General features: G+C 37.8%; 1 protein-coding gene across 6 annotated transcripts in view; it reads left to right on the top strand.

The window, feature by feature from the left end:
* Nucleotides 1-18,895: 18,895 nt before the first annotated feature.
* FAM135A (family with sequence similarity 135 member A) overlaps nucleotides 18,896-25,597 on the top strand; it is a 127,901-nt gene continuing 121,199 nt past the window's right edge. For all 6 annotated transcript variants that reach the window (XR_011974352.1, XM_072642570.1, XM_072642574.1 and 3 more), the window contains exon 1: nucleotides 18,896-19,022. The gene's annotated coding sequence lies outside the window, so the exon portion shown is untranslated. The remainder of the gene's footprint in view (nucleotides 19,023-25,597) is intronic.

Genomic DNA, 25,597 nt, shown 5'->3' on the forward strand with positions numbered 1-25,597 from the left:
TCCACAGTTGATTCCAGCTGTTTCTGCATGAGCATTGGCTCTTATACTAGTGGTAACTCCTACAAAACAAAATTCTGTCAGTAAAACTCCAATAATAATCATAATAATACTTAGGGTTAACAATTATATAGCACTTATACGCTAGGCAATGTGCTAAGCACTTTAAAATCATTATCTCATTTGATCTTCACCAAAACCCCGGAAAGTAAGTGTTATTACTATCCTCATTTTATAAATGAGGAAACAGGCAAACAGAGGTTAAATGACTTGACCAAGGTCACAGAACTGTGTCTGAACCAGATTTAAACTCAGATCTTCCTACCTTCACACCCTGGGCTCTATTCACTGTGCCACCCAGTAGCCCTCACAAGTAAAATTGTTCCTTCTGTTCCCCAGTAGAATGTGCTGTGTCATATTTTGGAATCTTCTTCCACATAGATTATAGATTTAAAGCTTTAAGGTCTAGACCATCAGAGGTCAATTAGACCAACTCCTTCACTTTACAGATGAGAGTTTTTCTCTTCTGTGTGGCTAGAAAATTTAAATGATTTGCTCACACCAGCTCTGGATTCAAAGCATTGTTGTTGTTCCGTTGTTTCTGAATCTTCATGACCCCATTTGGGGTTTTCTTGGCAGATACTGGAATGGTTTGCCATTTCCTTCTCCAGCTTGTTTTACACATGAGGAACTGAGGCAAACAGAGTTATGTGACTTGCCCACAGCTAGTAAATGTCCAAGTCTAGATTTGAACTTGGGTCCTCCTGACTCCAGACCTGACATTCTATAAACTGTACCACCTAGCTGCCCACATGGGATCAGAGTTTTTATTGTTCAGTCGTGTCTGGCTCTCCATGACCCCATGGACTTTGTCTACAGAGTTTTCTTGACAAAAATACTAGAGTAGTTTGCCATTTCCTATTTTAGTTCAAAACCCCACCTTAAACTTCTCTGTGTGAACAATGCCCACCTCACTGCACCTAAATTTCCTCAACTGTAAAATGAGACAATTGGACTAAATGATCTCTAAAGTCCCTTCTAGCTCTAAAATTCATTACCTATGACATTGTGGTTTGGAAGAGTAAAGACTTAGACTAGATTTGGAAGGATGCCCAAGATTTAGATAAGCAAAGAGGAAGGGAATAGGGCATTCCAGGTTAGGGAAAAGAATGGTGCAGTGATTAAAGTGCTTCAGCTGGAGTCAGGAAGACTATAATTTATTTTTCCAAGCTTAACTCACACTCCTCTCTTTTGTTTACTGGACACTGAACTATTTATCATTCCCTAGACTTAACCTGCCTTTTCCCACCCCATGCGAAGGAGGTTCTCTTGTCTTCTGAAAGAAATGAAATCACCATTGATCCCCACCTGACATAGGTGCCATTTCTCCTATTTCCTAGGTCTTCTACCAAACAGCTTTCTCCTTTTCCTAGAAGTTTCTGTCAAGGAGGGAGTCTTTTCCCCCAGTAGCTTCTGTCTTTGAATTTACTGAACATACTTTGTTGATACTAGTTATTGCTTATCTAGTTTGGTCGGCATTTCTGTCATCTTACTTTTTGTCTAGTACCAAATAGTTGCCATAATTACTTGTTAATATAATTTGAGATTTGGTAATGCTAAGGCCCTTCATCCCTACTTTTTCATCATTTCCTTTGAAATTTTAACATTTGGTTTTCCCATATAAATTGTTACTATTTTTTGTCTAGTTCTATCAAGTAACTCTTTGGTATTATTGATATAATAATGAATTTGGAAATTGTTCTTGTCATTATCTTGGCATTGTTCAGATGTGAAGCATTACTAACTCTCCAACTATTTAAACCTCATTTTGTTTCTGTAAAGAATGCATTTCTATAAGTCCTTGGTAGGCTAATTCCCAGATATTATGTACAATTTTAAAAGTTATTTTTAATTTCATTTCTCTTTTTAGTATTTGTTCTTGGATCCTGTTATAGGGAAAAGTTGGGGGATGGGGGTAGAGAAGGGATTGAAGGGACTTAAGGAATGATCGGATACAGCGGGTGAAGGAAAGGAAATGGTCAAAGTGACTGAAATTTTAGGTCTAGGTTTCCAGAGAAATGGTGCTACTATTGACAGAAAGGGTAAATTGGGAGGCTGAGACAATTTTTCATCTCTGGTTGAGAGGACAGGAAAAGGTATGACTGATGAAATGGCACCTGAGGAGGAGAGAGTCCATTAGAATCAACAGATATAACGTCTTTTCTTTGAAAGCATAGAAGAAAAGGGTAGGATGAGACTGAGAAAAGGCAAGAAATCCAGTTTGATGACCTCTCTCTACTGATTTCCAGTTTAAAATCTCAAATTTTCTATTAGACATCTAAAACTGGATGTCCCATAGACATCTTAAGATGCTCAGAAATGTTCAGAACTAGACCCATATTTCCCCAAAATCTTCCCCTCTTCCACACTTCCCTATTACTGTTGAGGATACTTGTCATCATTCTCCCCACCAGTCACCCAGGACCACAACATTAGTGTCATCCTGGATTCTTCACTCTCTCACTAATTCCCCACTCCCAATTTGTTGCCAAGATCCCTCAGAACTGGAGAAAGGAGAGAACGTAGCACAACTGGAGAGAAGGATGATAGAATGTGAATAGAAAAAAAAATGTGGGATTGAAGAGACTGGTCAGGGAAGACTTTGGTAAGGGGAAAGTCTTTTTATGAAAATAAATTGTATTGGTATCTTTTCCTTTCATATCACCAACATCTGTCATTTTATCCTTCCCCCTAACTCCCCTGATCCCTAAAGGCATTCTTAATAATAATGGATTAAAAGAAAAGGAAAAAAGCTTCTACAAAACAAACCAATGAATTTTTTTCAAAGTCTGATATTATATATAGAATTTGACACTTGCAGTTCTCCTGCTTCTGCAAAGGAGCAGGAGAAAGTGTTTTCTCAAATCTCTTCTCTGGAGCCAAGATTTTTCAATACAATTGCATAGAAGTCAGTTTCATTTATTTGGTTACTGTTGCTGTTTCATCAGTTACATTATTGTAGTCACTGAGTATATAATTTTCCTGCTTATGCTTACTTCATTTGGCATCAATTCATAGAAGTTTTTGTAAGCTTCACTAGTCATTATGTATATTTTATATATATATACACATATATATATAATTTCTTGCTACATAGTAATATTCTATTGCCATAATTTGTCTAGCCATTGCACAATTGATGTGCATCAACTTTATTTTCAGTACTTTGCTACGTGACAATCTTTGAAGTCAGATATAATGTTAGTCAGTCTCAGACTTAAAGCATGCAATGAAAATTGCATTGCTAGAATTGCTACTATTTTTAGAATATTTTGTTTGTTTTTGTATTATGTTGATAAATAGGAGCTGATGTGGTAAATGAATACTCTTTCTGTATATGTATATGTGTCTGCGTGTGTGTGTGTGTGTGTGTGTGTGTGGCCATATATTGCCAATAAAGTGGTTCATTGAATAAAAAATTTGAGAAAACCTTACTTTAAAAATAGGTTAGTCTCAAAGTAGGGTAAGCAACTGTCCTCAAAAGTTGAAGTTAAAAATCATCTATAAGAATTTAATTTTCTTTTATCTTAACTGTTGTCACCTACTCTCTTTTAGCAGATGAAATGACAACACTAAAGTAAATACCAACTATGCTATGCTTCAGTCGCTGGAAGAAGGGTAATTTTTTTTACAGTTTTAAATTTATTTATTTTTATTTTTCAACATTCACTTCCATAAGTTTTAAATTTTCTTCCCCTCGTTCTTCCCTCCCTCCCCAAGACAGCATGCACTCTGATATGGTTTCTACACATATGTTCCTATTAAACACCTTTTCACATTAGTCATGTTGCATGGAAGAATTATAACAAATGGGAGAAATCATGAGAAAGAAAAAAACAAAAAAGAAAATAGCTGTTTCACTCTACATTCTTACTCCATAGTTTTTTCTCTGGATGTGGATGGCATTTTCCATCATGAGTCCTTTGGAATTGTTTTAGGTCCTTGCATTGCTGAAAAATCTATCAAAATTAGTCATCATACACTGTGGCTGTTTCTGTAAAGAATGTTCTCCTGTTTCTGTTCACTTCACTCAGCATCAGTTCACATAAGTATTTCCAGGATTTTCTGAAGTTAACCTATTCCATCCTTTCTTATAGCACAATAGTATTCCATTACAAACTTGTTCAGCCATTCCTCAATCGATGGGGATCCCCTCAATTTCCAGCTGTTGGCCACCACAAAAAAGAGTTACTATTAATATTTTTGTACCCATGGGTCCTTTTCCCATTTGTATGATCTCTTTGGGATACAGTCCTAGAAGCAATATTGCTGGGTCAAAGGGTATGCACATTTTTACAGCCCTTTGGGCATAGTTTCAAATTACTCTCCAGAATGGTTGGATCAGCTCACAGCTCCACCAACAATGAATAATGTTCCAAATTTCCCACATTTTCTCCAACATTTATTATTTTCCTGTTTTGTCATGTTAGCCAATCTGATAAGTGTGATATGGTACCTCAGAGTCATTTTGATTTCCATCTGTCTAATCAATAGTGATTTAGAGCATTTTTTTCATGTGAATATAGATAGCTTTAATTTCTTCCTCTGGAAACTGCTTGTTCATATCCTTTGACCATTTATCAACTGGGGAATGACGTATCCTTTTTTAAAAAATTGTTCTACCTATCTGGAGTGTTCCACAATCACTCCCATATATCCCAGATTTCCTTCCCCATCCTCCCCTCCAGGCCACCCCTAACTCCCTCCCCAAGACAGCATGCAATCCCACATAGGTTCTACACATATATCCCTATCAAATACACCTTAACCCTAGTCATGCTGAACAGAAGAATCAAAATGAATGGGAGAAACCACAAAACAAAACACAACACAATACAAAAGAAAATGGTCTGCTTCATTCTGTGATTCAATTCCACAGTACTTTCTCTGGATGTGGAAGGCATTTTGCCTCAAAAGTCCATTGGGAATTTTTTAGGTCCTTGCCTTACTATGAAGGACTAAGTGTACCAGAAAAATTCCTCACACATTGTGGTTGTTGCTGTGTACAAACTTCTCCTAGTTCTGCTCCTTTTACTCAGCATCAGTTCATATAAATCTTTCCAGTCCTCTCTGAAGTCTTCCTGTTCATCACTTTTTATAACACAACAGTATTATTTTGAATTACTCATCTGTAAACATGTTGTATCCTCTCTGTTACTCATCTATAAACATGTTGTATCCTCTTTGTTACTCATCTGTAAACATGTTCTATCCTCTCTGTTACTCATCTGTAAACATGTATCCTCTCTGTAGAATGTAAGTCTTTTGAAAGCACAGTTTTTTGTCTGAATCTACAGCACTGTTTACATAGTAGGTATTTAAATGGTTGTTGAATTCAATTCAATTAGAAAATCAAATGACTTTTCTGAAATCCTCATCTTTCTTGACCTCTCTTTGGGACATGACATTGTTGACAAGTCCTTCCTCATGGCTCTTTCCTCCTCCCTTAGATTTGTGACATTGTCTTCTTTCACCTAACCATCCCTTTTTCAATTTCCTTTGCTAAAACCACTACACAGCCCCTTAAATGTGAGTATTTCTCAATACTCTCTTAAGACTCTCTCTGGACCCTCTTCTCAGCTCTTCATGCTTCCCTTAATGATTTCATCAACTTCCAATAATCATCTCAGATGATGACTAGCCACAATATCTCACTTGAATTCTAGTCACCAACTAGAATTCTAGTCATCTCACTTGAATTCTCATCAATTATCTGCTGGACATCTCCACTAGATGTCCCATAGTCTTCTCAAACCAAACAAGTACAAAAAAGAACTCACCACCTTTCCCCCAAACTTGCCTGTCCTCTATACCTCCCCATTTCCCTAAACTCAGATATCAACTTCTCCAGGTAACCTTCCTGGGTAGGAAATTAAATAGTTTAAACTTATTAAGTCCCTTGTGATTTCCCTTTCCTATTTACCTTTTGATATTTCTCTTGAGTTTTGTATTTGGAAGTCAAATTTTCAATTCAACTCTTGTCTTTTCATCAGGAAAGCTTGAAAGTTCTCTGTTTCATTAGATATTCATTTTTTCCCCTGAAAGATTATACTAAGTTTTGTCAAGTAGGTGATTCTTGGTTGTAATTCTAGCTCCTTTCCCTGCAGAATACTATATTCCAACCCCTCTGATCCTTTAACATAGAAGCTGCTAAATCTCATGTTTTCTTACTGTGGTTCCATAATACTTGAATTGTTCCTGAGTGCTTGCAATATTTTCTCCTTGACCTGCAAGTTCTATAATTTGGTTATAATATTCCTGGCAGTTTTCATTCTTTCAGGAGGTGATCAGTGGACTTTTTCAATTTCTATTTTCTGGTTCTAGAATATCATGGCCATTATCCTTAATAATTTCTTGAAAGATGGTGTCTACACGTCCAGAGAAAGAACTATGGAATTCAATCACAGAATGTAGCAGATTATTTTTGTGTGTTTGTGTGTGTGTGTGTGTCTGTATATTATGTTTTGGTTTGTTTTATGATTTCTCCCATTCATTCTAATTCTTCCACACAGCATCACTATCGTGAAAATGTATTTAATAGGAATATATGTGTAGAACCCTATGCTGTCTTGGGCAGGGAGTGGGGAGGAGAGGGAGGGAAAAATAATAATCTAAGTTACATGGTAGTGATTGTAGAACACTGAAAATAAATAAAGTTAATTTAAAAAAGAAAGAAAGAATTCAATTGTAACAGAAAACGCAGGAGCTGTTTTCATTTAATACTCTCTGCCCATCCTTGCAGTTTTTGTATTGTATTTCATCATTTCCAGGAATTTTCTTTTCTGTTTTACTAACTTAATGGTCATTTTTGTGTTTAGACTGAAACTTAATGAAGAAAATATTAATATTTGAAATTAAGTGTTTTAAAGTATAGAATATGAAATTGATTTTATTTTTAAAGAAAAATGTTATATTGATCAAATGGAAATAAAGAGGGCACAATTTGCTTAGCATAGAAGAAAACTGTATTCACAACCTGAGACATGACTACTATGCTAAAAAAGTTCACGTGTCAAATGGATAACTTTGATTACATTAAACTGAGAAGTTTTTGCACAACCAAACCCAATGCAACCAAAATCCGGAGGGATGTAGTAAATTGGGAAAGAATTTTTACAGCTAAGCTCAGGGATAAAGGCCTCATTTCTAGAATATATAGAGAACTGACCCAAATGTATAATCATACAAGTCATTCCCCAATTGATAAATGGTCAAAGGATATGAACAGGCAATTTTCAGAAGAAGAAATTAAAGCTATCTATAATCATATGAAAAAATGCTCTAAATCACTATTGGTTAGAGAGATGCAAATCAAAACAACTCTGAGGTACCACATCACACCTATAAGATTGGCAAACATGACAGAACAAGAAAATGATAAATGCTGGAGAGGATGTGGGAGAGTTGGAACACTATTTCATTGTTGGTGGAGCTGCGAGCACATCCAACCACTCTGGAGAGCAATTTGGAACTATGCCCAAAGGGCTACAAAAATGTGCATACCCTTTGACCCAGCAATATCGCTACTAGGACTATATCCCCAAGAGATCATAAAAATGGGAAAGGGTCCCACATGTACAAAAATATTTATAGCAGCACTCTATGTAGTTGCCAAAAACTGGAAGTCAAGGGGATGTCCATCAATTGGGGAATGGCTGAATAAATTATGGTATATGAATGTAATGGAGTACTATTGTGCCATAAGAAATGATGAACAAGAAGACTTCAGAGAGGCCTGGAAGGACTTATATGACCTGATGCTGAGTGAAAGGAGCAGAACCAGGAGAACTTTATGCACAGCAACGACCACAGTGTGTGAGAGTTTTTTCTGGTAGACTTAGATTTTTGTAATAACACAAGAACTTCTTACAAAAAAAAAAAAATCCCAATGGTGGTTCTCAAGGCAAAATGCCTTCCACACTCAGAGAGAGAAATATGGAAGTCACTCACATAATGTAACAGATCATGTTTGTGTATGTGTATGTGTTTGTGTATCATGTTCTGATTTGTTAAACGATTTCTTTCATTTATCTTAGTCTGACTACATAGCATGACTATAGTGAAAATATACTCAATAGGAAAGTATATGTAGAATCTATACAGAATTGTATGCAGTTGTGGGGAGGGAAGGGGGGAGTGGGGGGTAGGTGGGGGGGATAAAATCACAATTGTATGGCAGTGATTGTTAAACATTAAAAAATAAAAAAATAAAAAATAAAAAAAAAAGTTCACGTGTCTTTTTGTATTTAATTGTGATAAATTCTTGATTCTGTTCATAACATTATTTTATTAGGTCAACAGATTCTCTGTTGAATGACTAAACTCAAATAAACAGGTCTTAAGTTTATTCTTAAAAAAAAAAAAGAAAGATGGTGTCTAGACTCTTTTGATCCATGAAAGTCCAATCATTTTTAAATTCTCTCTTCTGGATCTACTTTCCAGGTCAGTTGTTTTTCTGATGAGATAGTTCATCTTGTCTTCTATTTTTTTCATTTTCTTGGTTTTGTTTTATTGTTTCTTGATGTCTCATAGAGTCATTAGCTCCCACTTGCTCAATCCTAATTTTTAAGGAATTATTCTCTTCAGTGAGCTTTTGTGCCTCTTTTTTCATTTGACCAATTCTGCTTTTTAAGGAGTTCTTTTCAAGAAATTTTTGTATATCTTTTCTCATTTGGCCAATTCTGATTTGGAAGGAATTTTCTTCTCACTGGATTTTTGTACCTCTTTTGCCATTTGGCATATTCTGTTTGTTTAAGGTGTTATTTTCTTCAGTATTTTTTGTGCCTCCTTTACCTAGCTATTAACTTTCTTCATGATTTTCTTGCATCACTCTCATTTCTCTTCCTAATTTTTCCTCTACCTCTCTTATTTGATTTTTGAAATCCTTTCTGAGTTCTTCCATGGCCTGAGATCAATTCATATTTTCCTCTGAGGCTTTGGGATGTAGGAGTTTTGACTTTGCTGTTCTCATCTGAGTGTGTGTTTTGATCACTCTTGTCACAATAGTAACTTTCTATAGTAAAGAATTTTTTTCCTGTTGTTTGGCTCATTTTCTAGCCTATTTATTGACTTATAAATCTTTTCTAAAATATGGTTCTGCTCCCAGGGTCAAGGATGCTCTATCTCAAGCTTCAGGTACTTTGTGCAGCTATTTTCAGAGATACTTCTAGGGACCACTAAGTTTTCAATTTTTCCAAGGTAATACAATCTAAGGAACAGTGTATTTACTACTCTCCTGGTCTGTGTTCTGGTCCATGAGTGAACACAAGCACTCTTTTCTGCCCAGGAACTGTGACCAGGGTCCCAGCTGCATTGGGGCCATAAGCTCTAGTGTGCTACTGCTCCTCCTTGCCCCAGGACTGCCATCCAGAACTGCAATCCAGATCTGCATATGGGCAAAGTAATAAAGTCCTGCCCTCAGTGCCAGCAAAGAGATCCCTGCAATCTTCTGACCAGTTGTTCAATCCCCTTAACAACTGTGGACTGAGAACTCAGGAAGTAGCCGCTGCCAATGGTGATTCAGTTACTTGCAAGATCTATTCCAGGTTTTCTGGGGCCTGGTCTGCACTGGAGAGGCCTGCACTCTCAACCTAGTGCAACAGACCTTTCCTGCTGACCTTCTAAGTTGTCTTGGGCTGGGAAACTGTTTCACCCTTTCCTTTTGTGGAAATTCTGTTGCTCAGAATTTATTTTGTGGCATCATTAAAAGGTCTTTGGAGGGATTGTAGGGGAGAGCTCAAGCTAGTCTCTGCCTTTTCTCCTCCATCTTGGTTCTGTACCCTTTATATGTAGTTTAAGAAAACAATTTAAAAAATAGTGATGTATTATAAAATGGAAGCTGACTTGGTCATTTAGATTTACATAGGGATTTTCTAGAGAATGGAAAATTAAATCATATTGAGCAGTGAAAAATTAACTTACAACATTAGGTTATGAAGTAATAAATTGTGTTTTATATATATACATATATATTAATTTTAAAAATTGTTAATCAAACATTTATTAAATACCTACTATATGCCTACTATATATGCTAGATGCTATGGGATACAAATTCCAAAAGTGAAATCATCCCTACACTTGAGGAGTTCAACTTCTAAGTGGTAGACAAAATGTATATATATAATTATGTACAAAATAACCTATGACTTCAGTGGTATGGAATTCTCTAATGAAGACATTCCCTGCATACCAATGCAGGTCAGACCTTTTCTGAAATAGTCTTTGAGAAATGATTAAAGCTGAGGTCTCCAGAGTGGGTGCTGGAGTCTGCTAGAGGGTTATGATTCCAAGGGGGTGTGTGATCGACCAATCAGAAGGTGAGAAGAGATATTGTATCGAGTGATAGCCAATCATGGGGCTACCATACCAACCCTTTATCCATTACAGTCCCTTGCTCCTTTATTTCATCAATTCTCATCTCACAAGCTCCCAATCTTACAACTTCATAGCAAATACTGGACTCTAAATTCAGTTATAACCTAACCATGACCTGGTTAGCTGATTAGCAGCTATAAAAGTGACTAGATCACAAAATACGTGGGAAATACCATATAAAGAGATTAGAAAGATAGGTAAGGGTCAGTTTGTGAAGGGTTTTCAAAGTCAAGAGTTTCTAATTTATCCCATAGGCAATAAAGAGCCACCAGAGTTTAGTGAGTAGTTAAGTGACCCGATCCACTTTGCACTTAAGTGAATGATTTTGGCATCTAAGTGGAGGATAGACTGGTATGTGAAAAACTTGAGTCAAGGAGACTAAGAGGCTTTTGCAATAGTTTAGGTGAGAGCTTGAAATGAAATAAATTCTACAGTGATTGGTTTAAATGCTTCATCTCATTGGCTCTGTCTTCCTAAATGTTGAAGAAATTTATAAGATACCACTGGATTTTTATTTCCTTCACTTGAGAATACTACTAAGTATGTTTAAAAGCGTCTATGGGTAGTTGAGGGGTTGGGGAAGGGAGATACAGGTTAGATGGTTTGGGGCTTTTTTCATTCCTTTAGAAGTACTAAGTAATTCTTAAGTTTTTCCCTGAACAAAATACTAAAAGAATCAAAAAACTGGGCCAATGGGAAATGTTATAAAACCATTTCAATATATTTTAAATTTCTGCAAGTTAGTAAGTTTGAAAGTCATTTGTATATTTTAAAGTTATAAATATCTCAGAAGAAAAGAAATGCTTATTTACTTAATTAATATCTAGTATTTCATATCTATGAAACAAGTTCCTATAGGGCAATTTTCAGATTTACAATATTCAGCTTAAGAGTTGTCCAGACATGAATTGTCCATTTCATTTAGTGATTTGATCTGTAACTGTATTAATATTGTGCAACTTTGAAGTGGGAAGTATGGGTAGGTGGTAGAGTGAGATAACCTGATCTATAAAAAACAACACTGGAATTAAAGGTATAATATAGATTTAGAAGAATCCTTGGGCCAAAATTATCATTTTTATCTAAATAGGAGAATGGGAAAGATGCCAAACTGTCTTATTATTCATGTGGTTTATATTTATTATTTATTCTTGGTTATAAGTTTAAATGTATAGCTAATGAATAACTAAATGAATTAGTAAAGGAACTGTTTAGTTTATAACGTTATTAACTGATAGCAAGTATAGTGATAAATGAGGGTGCCTTTTCCTTAATTACTATGTATTTAAATTCCATCCATTAAATATGTATTTAAATATACAATTTAAATATGTAAATATGTATACCTGTAACAAAACTAAGATAGTCAGATTTTGTGTTTCAGAATGCAGTACTCAAGGCACTTCATATCATTCTGTGTTATTTATAACTACATGAATGAAAATACAATTATTAAATGCTTATCGATGTCCCATGCTCCCTGGTGAAGGAGATACAAATGGAGACTGGGACAGGTCTTGCTGTCAAGCTCACATTCTGAGATAATACATCTAGGAGAGTTTAGCTACAAGACCAATAGAAAGACCCAGTGGTCCTTAGGAAACAGTGGCAAGTCAGACTCAGGAATCTTAAGATGAAGTTGCAGGTCAGGTGGCAAGGTAATGGTCAGGATGGCACTCTGGAAAGGCCGCAATCAAGGCCATGAGTCTACCTTTACCTACCAGTAAATCACTCAACACTTCCTTTTCAAAAACAGAAAAGTAATTCTTCACTCTATGGGTTTTACCATCCTCCTGCCAGCTGAAGATGAGCTGCAAGTTCAGCAACAACCCCACTGCTGCTGCCAAGGGAGATGTCCAAGGTCACATTTGTAGTCTTATTTTCTCTCCTCTTCCAATCAAATGCAAATGACATTGGAACTTCCTCCTGCTATAATGTCTGCCTCAAAGGATGAAACTTTCTGTGGATTAAGAAGAATGGGATAGAAAAATGAAAACAAATAAAATATTTTTTTTAAAAAAAGAACAATTGGACATTGGGAAAGCTTATGTGAACTGATGCAAAGTGAAGTCAGTAGAACCAGGAGATCATTGTACCCAGTAATAGCAATATTACATGATGATCAACTGTGAATAATTTTGCTATTCTCAGCAATACAATAATATGAAACAATTCTGAAGGACTTATGAAAATGCTATCTACCTCCAGAGAAAGAACTGATTGAGTCTGAATGCAGATTGAAGCATACTTTTTAAACATTATCATTCTTAGGTTTTTTTATGTCTATTTTCTTTTGCAAAATAGCTAATATGGAAACGTTTTGCATGACTGCACACGTATAATCTATATCAAAATGTCTGCCTCAGAGAGGGGGAGAGAGGAACAGAGGAAATTTGGAACTCTTTAAAATGGTAAAAACTCTTATCTCACTCTACCACCTACTTCATACTCTCTATTTCAAAGTTGCACAATATTAATTACATGTAACTGAGACAAAAATAAAATCAAAATGCTCTTTTAAAAAAGTATTGGGTATTTAGATTTAGTGAAGGGGGAAGAAGGAATCAAGTTTCTTTTGCTCAAGTAGTGGTTGAGGTGGAAACTGAATTCTTGCTTCCAAAGTTGTGTTTTCTATTTTATTGTGTTGTTGCCCTTTTTTGAATCTACCAAAAGATCCCTAAGTCATAAGGGAATTAGCCTACTACTTGAAGATTAAAGGGAACATGTAATCACAGGGGAAATGTCAATGTAAAGAAAAATTTTAAACAGTTCAATCTGTATGCCTTGGTTGTGACTAAAACAAACAGCATGTGATACACACCTACAACTATTTTCAAGATCAGGATCAAATACTTTCTTCAAGAAGCCTTCCCTGATTTCTGTAAGAGAAATAAACTGTCCATTTGTGATTAGCTATCATAAGGCCAACTCTTCTATCCTAATGAAATTTGTTCAATCTAAAATTTCTTATACAATGAAATCTTTCTCTCCTCTGAACTTTCAAATAATTTTGTGACACATTCAGCTTGGAATTGGTTGTGTATATGCATTATGCTCCCTATGACCTATGAAATCAAGTCTTGAGAATATAGATTTAAAGCAGGAAGAGCTAAGCTAGATTTGGAGGCAGGAAGAAATGGATTCAAGTTTCTCCTCAATCACCCTCCCTAATCATTTACCAGCTGTGTGACCTTGGGTAAGTCACTTTTAACTACCCGCCTTTTTGGTTCCTTGTAAATGGGACTGATACCCTATAATACTTGCATATCAAGGTTTTTTTATGGCTTGAATGAGAAAATATAGGATCATAGAGAATTGATTTCATTTTTTAAATAAATTGTAATATATTATTAAATATAATATACATTATATTATATATTACATATATATTATAAACTATATTTCATTTTATAAATGAGGAAACAGGGCTAGGGTACTTGCCTAAGATCATACACATAGTAAGCAGCAGAGTTAAGACTTGAATTTAGGTCCTCTAACTCTATCTAGCACTGAAAAATCCTTCAGTCTGGCTACAATCACCCTTTGTCGTCTTATCTCTCCGTCATTTATCACACATTCCTTCTATGTTCCACAGCAACATCTGCAGAACTTATCCTACACATTCTTATCTCTATGCATGTCCCTCATTTCTGGAAAGCACTATCCCCACATCCCTTCACTTTCAATCTTGCCTACTGAAGTTCTATCTATCCTTTTGAGGTCCATTTCCAACATCTTCATGAAGCTTCATCTGATCCTCTCAACTAAAAGAAACTTCTTCCTTGAATGACTTTTAGTATTTTGTACCTCCACTATGTTCCTATTCTATTTTATATCAATATTTGTGTATATTTATGGCCCCTAGGAAGCCATAAATTCTTTAAAGATGAATACTGGCATTTGCATTCCTTAGTTGCCAATACAGTGCCTTGTAAACATAAGCTTATCATGTGTTTCATTTTAACTCCATACATCTTAGTTGACTGCAAGTTCTTTAAGGTCAGGGTCCAAGTTTCATTCAGTCAATCAACAAGCATTTATTAAGGCCTTACTGTTGGGGTCAGGGAACTAAAATGTTGAGGTTTGAGGTGCTTGGGACCCCCAAATGCCAAAACCCCAAGTCCTGCCTGAATGAATTCAACTCAAGCCTTCCTTTGGCCAAAGTAAAAATGAAATTTATTAAAGATTCGCCATATTGGGTAGATTTTTAAGGAGCCTAAGCATTTGTGATGCTTGTATTGACAAGAAGGTCAGATTGAATCACACCTAGACAGAACCAGAGCTAGATTGAATCTGAGTACCTTCATGGAGACAAGAAGGATCTTATATACAGAAAGACTGTGGGAGGGATCCAGAGGGTGGTCTAGTAGTCTGAGGTGATGGGAGGAGGGGTTTAGTGAGGATCTTGAGAACTTTAAGGAGGATCTTGATAGGACAGGGGTGACCGGAGGTCAGAACCAAGACTGTGGGATTTTGATGTGATCAAGGGTGAGAACCAGTGGGAGGCAATCTGAAGGTAACAGGTAATGGAGGGCTAGGGTGGGTTAAGGGTACTTTATAGAATCAAGGATGGGAAGCAGCCAGAGGCAATTGGGCAAAGTGATAATGAAAGGTTTATAGTTTCAGGCTAACACCAGATCAAGTGGGAAGATTCCTGGAGAGTTCATGGGGGTTCCCAGAGTCTGTACCCCATCATTACTATGTGACACACACTATTCTATATCTCATAGCACCTATCACAGTGCATTGTGGTGTATGGACTATGAAAATATCTGTTCTTAAATACCAAAGTAGGATTAAGAATTTTTGGCTTACTTCAATACTCCAAAAGTGTGTTGATTTCATTAGAATGGGTAGTCCTTTTGCTAGCATAGATAGCATATGCCTTATACTGTAAATAGATAACCTTCTGGGTTGCTGTGGCCAAAAAAATCAGTACTTAATGGTTAACTTTCTTATGATGCATCTCTCAAAATTTTACCAAACTGATCTTTGAATGACAAGACATATCCTATTGTCTCACAATTGAACAAGTCTTTCTGGCCTGGCAAGATCTACTACAGATCTCTACTAAGATAGCCTCTCCGATTCTAGCCTCACCCCCACAAAATGATTAACTGGATTTGAATTTTAGTAGAGAACCTAGGTGGAGATGGGGTGAGCTGGAGTCCAACTTAGATTAAGATCAGGGCTCACTTAATGGAGTGGAATATCAGAATTTTACAGACATGTATACAAAGCAAATGCTAATATGCCACAGATTGTAATTTGTCATAATAAAAGTAACTGAGAAATATATTCTCAGTTGAAAAATATATTCAATTATAAAATTTAAATTGAACAAGCCTTATGGAATTTTGGCCAAAATAGATAAATGATTTCCGCTTTATAAACTAATTTTTATGTATGGTTTAGGGCAAATAAAGGAAAATTCATGGACATTTATATAGTTTTTTTTAAGGTCGTTCTTAGAATTCATTAAAGTAACTTAAAGAGCAATAGAGTAGTAAATGGCATTCAAATTTCTATGAGTAGGACCTCGGGGGGGATATTTATGTATTCCTTCTGGCTAAATTCTTATTGTCTTTCTGTTCATCTTCACAGATAAAGCTTTAGTGTTGATGTATATGCAAAATAAAATTATAATGATTTTTTCAATCACATTTTCTTCCCTTGGTTTTTTTACCCATTATACTACCAGTCTCTTCATTAAGTCACAAATTCCTTAACTCTAAACTATATGCAGTTTTTAGTGCAACAGATATTAATACAAAATCTGTAACAGTTTTTCCATAAAACTCTGCTTTCCACAGAGCAACAATTTCTCTCTTTGGAACTGGGACACTGTATTATCACTTATGATTGAGAATTATTTTCTCTTTCTATTCTTCCAAACTTCAACCACAGAACATTTTGAAAGTCTGTCAAGTTCATTTAGACTCCAATAAAGAAAGACAAGCTAGAGCATTGCCAACTGGGAATGGAAAATGCTGATCTGTTTTCATACACACGAAAGGAGTTTGTCCAGGATATAAAGAATGCCAAGTGTCCAGTGTGGTCACCTTTATTTCTGGGTTATCCATCAAAGATTAAACATAATGAAAGGGGTATGAAGAAGGTATAACAAGCTTGGTCTTGGACACAGATGCCCTTGAGTTGTAGTGCTAACTGATTAAGGAGAAGTTTGTAGTTGGGTCAGACAACAGTAATACATTCTATTCAGACACCTAGGCAGTATCCTTAATCCCACCTTTCCCAACCAATCAAGCACTTCCATTAAAACCAAGTAATAACAGAAAGAGCAAAGTAATTTATTCATTTGGGAAGGAAAACAAACCACAAAGACATTCACAAATCAACAACTATAAAGCAACTGTTTAAAGCTAATAGCATATATAAAAAGGATGAAGATTTTTTTTTCCAATTCAAAATTTTGTTATATGCATCAATATGAAGAATTGAATGGTGGGGGTACTCATGTTCAGTCACGTCAGGTTGACATGTGTAGAAACAAAGTAGGATGTCACAATTTTATAGGCATGTATATAGGATACACATTATAAAGTGTGATTATGAAGTATTAACACTGATTTTGTATGTAATTTATAGAATTAAGCTCACTAGTTTAGCAGTACTTGTGCAGCTAGTCGTTCAAAGCAGACACTTGATGAACTGTTATATATCTAACCAGATGAAGGAAGGACGGACTAAAGACAAGGAAGTCTAAAGAGAACAGTGCACAGAATAATCTCATTGTATTCCCAATTTTATTCAAGTCAGGCAAAGCTTTTCCGGGAATGTAAGAGTTAATAAGTTGTCTAAATGACAGTACCGTTTCCTTAGGCTAATATTAAAATAAGTCTATATTCCCAGAGCACACTAGGTGTTACAAGGCAGCTAGCAGTGCTGGATTATGTGGGGGATGGTGGGAGAAAGAAGTGGGAGAAAGAAGCTAATGAAGAAAAAAGAGTTTGTTCAAGATTTAAACGAACCACACCATCTACAGGAAAACAGCTTAATGTACAGTGAATACACAAAAATTAGGATTTATATTAAAGGAACTGAAGCACCTAAAGCAGGGTGGGGAACCTGCAGCCTGAGACCTAAAGTGCTGACTGAACAACAAATCTAAGGAGTGGGGGCAGGTCAAAGGCATCTCAGAAGAAATGAGATAAAATGCGTGAATGGCAAAGAGGGGATTCTAGGGGAGGGGAAAAACACTGAAGTGGGAGGATGCGGAATCAATTTTCCTGGGTATGTCAGGAATTTTTTAAAAAATAAGATAAAATGCACAGCGCTAGAAGAATTGGGATGCTCTGATTTTTTTTAAGTTAAAGGCATTAGAAATCCGCTTGAAGTCCTTTTGACAATTATAATTCAGTGGGGGTGAGGGGAGAAAGCTGCCTTCCAGAACACGCAAGCATACCGTGGGAGCACAGATTTAGAACCTAAAGACCCCAATCCAGCGCGTTCATGACGAATGAGGAAACGGAGGCCCAGGAAGGGTATGGTCAGGCAAATAAGTGGCACTGCCAGGATCTGAATCCAAGCCGGACCCCTGGCAGTGCCCAGACCATCAACCTCTGCAGAGCTGTGATAGAACAGTATCACGTTACCCCCTTGGGGCCAAGTTCAGAAAAAAATGACAGGGGGATTAAAGCTAACACCCAGGGGGCCGACCTTGGGGGTGCGCCTCTCCCCCTCCCTCCCATAAATTCAGATTTCTCCGCTCCTTTCGCTACCTAACAGGACACGAAATCTTCCCGACTAAGGACAGGAGTCAACAGTCGAACGGGGGGTCGGGGAAGATCAGGGGCTTTCTCTTGGACACCAGTTTGGGGGGGCATTCACAGACGTTTCACCCCTCAGGGGATCCCAGACCTCTCCCCAACTACCTTCAACACGCCCGCTCCTACGTTTATAAACAGAAGTCTTCCCGCGGCCAAAGGCTAATCCCCGCCGAGCCCCTTCCCCAGGGGGACGGCTGAGGAGAGGGTGGAAGAAGGGAGGCCCCAGAAGCGGCACAAGCTCAGCATCCACCTTCCCAACCCTCTTCCGACTTTTCCCCCTCACTCCCTTCCAGCCGTTCAGCCCACGTCAAGCGGCCTCCGTTCGCGCTCTTTATTGACGCCAATGCCCAGATCTCGCGAGAACTCAGTCCACCAGCCGCGGGGGCCGTCCCGGGCGAAATCTCACGCAATCTCAGCTGGAGCAAGAGGCTGGGGAAGTGGGCGGGGCGCTGGGCCGGAGCGGGGTGGGGCCGAGGCTCTGTGTAGGGAGGAGGGGGGGGTACGGTGGCGGCGGGACCTGTTGATCGCAGGTAGCGCCAGGCTGGCCCGCGGGCTCCCTAGGGCGCTGGGGTAGCTGCGCATGCTCGCTGGCCGCACTCCGGGGCTAGTCGCGGGGCGGCGGTGACCCACCGGCTCCTACTCGGGATCTGCAGCGGCGGGGCGAGCGGCGGCGGCCGCGGAGATGTGAGGGACCCCGGGGGCGGGATGGTGCTGACCCGGGGGAGGGCCGTATTCTTCGACTGGGACGACGAGCTCCTCCACTCGGCTGGGGGTGGGAACCGCCGACCCGGGCGAGAGGTAACTGCTCCCTAACTGTCGCCGCTTCCCGCGTCGGTGCCCCTCCTCCCCATCTCCCTCCAGGTCTGGAAGAGCCCCCCTCCCCCTTCCTTTTCAACCGTCTGCTTCCCCGGACCGGGCTGGAGCCGCCGCCCCGCGGGCCGAGCCCCGTGCCGGGGCGACCCGGGTGAAGGTCGGTGCGGACGGTCGGGCAGCCGAGCTCGGACGTGGGCACTGCCGCTCGGGTCCGGGCGCTCCTCACCTAGCCGCTGGCCCCCCGCCTTGTCCTCCCCTCGGGCCCGTCGGCTTTCCCGTAGCCCTTCTCTAGCTCCCTGGACCTTGATGGGGGCGGGGGGTCCTGTCTCTGGCTTCCCTCGGTCTGCTCCTCTCCTCCTCCTGCGCTTCTCTGGCCGTCCTCTCATTCCGCCTCACTTCTCTGTCCAGCAAGGATTCCCCGCTGCTTCCTTCTCCTTCCCCTCGCCCCCCGTAGCCCCCGGCGCTTGGTATCACCTGGAGCATCCCTGTCTTCCTTCCCGTCCGTCCTCGCCCTGACCTGCCTCTCCTGGTCCTGCCCAGACCCCCCTCAGCTTCCTCCTCTGCCTGCCCATCCTGCCCTTCCCAGGTATTCCTTCTTTCTCTCTGCATCCCCAGTGCTCAGTACTGGCCAAGGAACGCTGCTAGGTTTGGTCCCATTCCCCGTGGGCTCTCTGCCTTCCTCCCTGTTCCTCGATCCGGTGACCTCCCCCATCCACCTTTGGCTACTTGTTGGAATGGTCTCTTAACCATGGCAGGAGAAGTAAGGAATCTTCTGCCTTGGGAGAGATGACTAACATTGAAGGAACAGCCTTGCTTGGCATGCCAGTAACAGGCGTATGCTGTAGATTGCGGAGATGGCCAACTGGCCAACTCTGGCTGGGTGAAGGTTGATTCCCCCCCCCCCTCCACAATGCCTTCCAAACTGCCATGAAGTGATTTCTGGTTCTTGCTGGAGAAGAAATGTTCATCCAGCATTTGAGCCGCAGTGGAATGCTCCACAGTTCATGTCGACTTCAGTTGGACAGTTGTTTTTTCAATTAATCTTAAAACTAGTCTCCCTTTCCTGGGGATTGATAAATGTATGTAGTTCCCATTAAGTGTAAATGCCTTTGCTTGTTGAAGAAGACTGAAGTTTGAGAAGTTAGAAAATACATGTAAATATTTCTAAATTCATTCAGTTAGAGGCAGTACAGCCTTTGAGGTTTTTTGGTTTTTTTTTTGCTTATGTAGATTTTTGTTGTATGGTTAGTTTCTAAACTTTTTATAGAAAGAGATCTTCCACTAAAAGCAAAAAATAGAGTATCTACTTTTTGAAGCGATCTCTATATAGCTTGTTTTAAAATTTTTTCTCTGTAGTTTGATAAATTCAGATTTGTTTTTAAATAATTTAGAGCCAGTTGCTTGCTGCTTTTGGTCAAGTGTTTGTTATTGGGCCTGAAGACTAGCTGTATCACACTACACATTTCGCATGGTAGTTTTAAGTATTCTACAACCAGCGTTTTCTTCCTCAAAATACCTGTGTAAAGTAGGAATTAAGTTCTTTTGTTACTATTTTATAGAGAGAAAAGCAGAAACAGAAAGGTTAGTTCCTTATAAAGAGAGACAAAATGAATCAGAAGAATAACTAGAAATAAGTTGAAAACACAACTTCCAACATATTGCCGTTAAACAAGTATCTTGGAAGAACCAGCTGGTATTATGTGTAGTAGTAGAAGGTGGGGAACCCCTCCATTTTTTAGGTTTTACTCAATGTTAGTTTTTTTGAGATCACATATTTAAAGTGATGCTCCTGAAGAAAGCCAGTTTCTCTCTTAAAAAGACCTATAGCCATCTTTACTTTTAAATATGCTTATATTTCTTTTGTTGACATTTTAGTAAGCAACCCCACTAATCTGTAGAGATTACAGTGGAATGACATGGTGGAGCTGGCACAAAATTAGTCAAGAGATTTGAATTGTGATTATGACTTATTACATAACTTGGTAAAAGCCACTTAACCTCCCTGTGCCTATGTCTCACTACCTGTAAAATGCAAATCATAATGATTGCCACTCACTAATCTCATGGTAGTTTATGAAGGATAGCCAGTTGAATGTATTTAATGTATTTATAGATAAAAAGTACTTTATGAGAGCTTAATAATAGTTTAGAATTCTTTGGCTAGCAGTTAGATTACTAAAGTGGCATGTAGATCAAGGTAGATTTTAGATATTCATTTTTGATTCAGACATCAAAAATATTTGACATGATTCTGATGGTACCTGTGTATTTTCAGATAGTGTCCTTTCTGCTAACAAGATTATATTAGATTAATACCTTATAGGTGATTATTAACCAAGCACTACGGCATTCAGAATTTAGACAGATACCTTCATCCTCTAGTAGTTTACATACAGGAGACATATTCTTGTGTTTTACATTTTAATTTTTGGCTTCTCCCCCCACCGCTACCCCATATTCTCCCCCCCCCCCCTTGCCTTTGTGAGTGTTTGAGGGGCAAGGAAATTAAATGTGAGAAGTATAAGGTTAAGTGAAAATAGAAAATAAGTCCTTGCTCTGGTTCTACTAGTTAGGGCAGTGTGCTTGAGAATTTATTTTTGAAATGAGTTTTTTAGTTTGTTTTTAAAGGGATGGCACCATTTGGATAGAATTGAAATAATGGATGTTTGTTTTGGTAGTGACAATTTAGAATAAAGTATGGAAGGAAGGAAAAGAAAAAAAGCAAGAGTAGATGGAAAGAATTTTTGATGATTCCATTGATTTTTGATACATTATAAAGTATAAATTGTTAGGCAAACTGGGAATTCTTTTGGAATGTAAGAAGGTGAGGCTGTTCCACAATATTTGTCATTTATACAAACAAAATGGCACTGGAAATATTGCAGGTTCTAAACTTTGAACCTGTACTCTAATTGCTTATTAACAAGCAACAATCTTTTTAAAATCTGGTTGTCTTTTTTTCTTTCAGCATAGGCATGTTTGCCTAGAAATATTAACATCACTGAAATAGATACTGGATTTCTACTTTAGCTATTGTGCCCCCATTTCTTATTGTTGTTTATTTTGGTTGATGTCATATAATTAAGTAGGAAGACATTTTGAATAACTTGTAGGTAGTCTGTTATCTTTCACAGATTCAGATCACCAGTTATGAGATACTTCCTACATTATGGATTCTCTTCTGAATCATGTGTCAATATAGAAGTCTAAATTAGTATTTTGGAATGCATCTGCCTCCCAAAAAAATAGCTTACTTGCTCAGTTGTACAGCTAGTTTATTTCTTTCATTGATATTTCCTTTAAGTTGTTTTTTTAGGATTCACCTGTCCCTTTTGTGATTATTTTTATGCCTTTGTATCTGTGACACCTGCCCTCTATAATCTTCACAAGTTCGTAGACTTCTTTTAGGAGTTCCAATGACTGGAAACATCTCAGAGTAATCTATGCCCTGAGGTCAAAACTGTAAATATAAGCTTGCCCATTCTGTATCGGCAAAGGCAACTTTAAATCTGGCAAAACTATACTTTGCTCTGCCATCAATGTTGTCTCAGGAACAGGGAATGAGAGGTTTCAAAACCAACTTGTTCCTTAACTACCATTGACCCCAGAAGAGTCAAGACTGGGTATTTAGTATGCTCAGGGGAATAAGAAACTGGCATAACTGTTGTCTTTTTCTAAGATTGTCAGTGGTACCTTTCCATTGAGTTAATAGCAGAATTTTCAGCCCCTTGAACCAGTAATATATTTGATACAAAAGCATGAGTTGATCATATGCTTTAAAAAAATATAATAAAGTTATTGGAGAAGCCTCAGTTGTCCTCTAGGAAAGGAGGGTAGGACAGTGAAACTAGTAGAAATTTGACTTCTTTAATTGGGCTAGGAGCATTTTTTTCTTAGCAGCTTTTTTAAAAAAGGCTATTCTATGTACTTAGGAGTTGATACTTCCATTTTTTGTGCCTGTCTGTTCTTTCTAATTTTCAAGATGATCTTTTGGCTGAGACCTTCCTATCCACTAGGATATCCTCCCCTCAGGGTCCTTGCATCCTTTTATGATGATCATTTATGTTATAAATTGAACTTATATTTTATATTATGGTCTAGAAAGCTGAGTTTACATTATTTTGAATGAAAATTCCCTCAGTGTAAATACTATTTAGGAATTAAAGTATGTGAAAGAAACTAGAAAAAAATAATGATCACTCAAATAGGGAAGCATTTTTCTGGGGTTGGAATTTTCAAAATATGGATTATGATGCTCTAGGTATGAGCAGCACAACACTCCCCTCCACCCCCATTCTAGCTGTGTGACTCTGAGCAAGGCACGTGTCCTCTGCAGCTCTCTTTAGATCCTACGTTGCAGAATTTACTCATCTGCCTTGGTAGAGTAGAACAGGTGTGGACCGAAACAATTATTAGGGCATTGTTTTTGGACTGTCTTGATGCAGTTGTGACCATTTGGAAGAAATGTTTTTTACTTATTCTGTAAGATCTCGTGGCACTATTTTAGATTTTAGTATTTCTTTAAAGTCTACACCCTCTAAGATGTTTGAAGTAGCTAATCTTGACTTGATCAGTATAGAAAAAAATGGCAAACAGCTAGCTGCTCAGTACCTACAGGATAACATTGCTTAGATACAGAAACATTCTGGATTCCAGTACAAGATACCTTGTTTTACACAGCACCTGTCCTGAAAATGTTTGCTTAAATTAATTTTCATAAACTGGATTCCTTCCCTCCTCCTGTGCCCCCACCAGCTTACCTTTTCATTAACTGGCAGATTAAAAAAAAAAATATGAAATTGAGTTTATCTAGCTATTACCTAAGATGTCACATTCAAGCAGTTACTTAATGATTTATAAATATACTCAGGGATAGCTATTTAAAGGATTTCCTAAGATTTACTTCAATACAACAGACTCTCAGTAGTTTCATTGATATAGCTACTCCCTCCACCATAAAAATCACAGGTCGTCCTTGCCTAGTAGACAGTTGTTCATCAGTTACTGTGAACTAAAAGATCTATCACATGGTAGTCCACCTTCAGAAGGATACACACAGTCCCTTACCAGACTTAAAAGTTAAGCTATTTTAGACTGGTAGAACCTTCCACTTCTGCTCTGCTTGCATAACCTTTAAGAACTTAAGGATTATCTCCGTGCCAAGATGAACCATTAGAGCAAGACTTTAGAAAGCAGTAGGATTTGTTTAACACTTAACCTACGAAATATAATTTTAGTTTGATTTTGGATTTCCTTTATCTGTATTACAAGTAGATAGCCAAAAGTAATATCATTTTCATCTTAGGAAAAAAGCAAACTGCCATACCCCACTTAAAATGTCTTTAATTGGTTTCAGCAAGACATGCTTTTAGGTGAAATGACTTTATAGGCAACAATTATTTTGAGAGAAATGATATAAATATTCAAATGTTATTTCTAATTTCAAAAGACTGATGACATTTGTATTTTGAAGGATAATATAACCTTTTAAATCCAAATTTAAGGAAAATGAGCTTAATTGAAAATTGAATTTTAAAAAAAAGAAAAATTGATTTTTAAAATTTGTAGTCCCTTTTGCTTGGATTTGCTTGGAGATTTTTAAATTAAGGGATAATATTAATTACGTGAAGAATATCAATCATTTAACAATGCAATGACCATTTAGATTTTTGATTAAATGGTAATTTGGAGGAATTTTTGCTTTTATTCTTACTGGAATCTAGGGTTTGGGATTATGTCCTCTTCTCTCTCCCTCCCATTCCTCTAATATAAAATCTTACCTCTTTATTACCTTTGAATATACCTTATCAATTCAGTAATTCTTTGGTAGATCTCCATTAGGCATAAGAAAATCTCTGCATTAAAAGAAAAATTTGTTGCAATCCTTTAAAATATAATTTGTGAATCGTAATTGCTCTTCTCATTCTTTTTATATATCTATACACACACACATATATATTTCTTCTTAAAAAGAGAATTATTTTTTAAATCTACTTTGTCCTCTTCAGAGGTATTTCTATAGTTATAAATACCCTGGAGTACAGGGTAATAGATAAATTGGGAACCTAACAGCCAAACTATTCCCATTGCTTCTTTTGTATGTGGAATTCTAAAAGACTAAGAGGATCAAGAAAATGAGTTAACTAGAATAGAGGTTCAGGTTAGGAGGTCAATATCAGACCAGGAGAACTGACATTTGTGTAGTTTCCTCCTCATCCTCTCTCTCCAAAACTTCATTTCTTTATGGCTTATATTTTTTACTCACCCCACCTCCGCCATCCCTGCTTGCATGCGCTGATATGTCGTGGTTCTGACCATGTCTTTCTTCCCTTCTACTTACTCAGTAATGACATGGCCTCAGCATCCTTCCCCTCCACCCCCACCCCCAGAATCTTTCTTTGGTTGTGGTTTGGTGAAATGGTATTAATGGAAAGTTTTTACCAATTCTGTAACACACCCATTGTATACTGGCTCCCATTTCACCTCCTTAGAATTAATAATTCTTTCTGTGATTTCCATTTATGAACTACCATTAGTGATTAAGGACTTAGAAGATGGAG

Source organism: Notamacropus eugenii, chromosome 2, assembly GCF_028372415.1.
Source record: "Notamacropus eugenii isolate mMacEug1 chromosome 2, mMacEug1.pri_v2, whole genome shotgun sequence".
Taxonomy (NCBI): Eukaryota; Metazoa; Chordata; class Mammalia; order Diprotodontia; family Macropodidae; genus Notamacropus; species Notamacropus eugenii.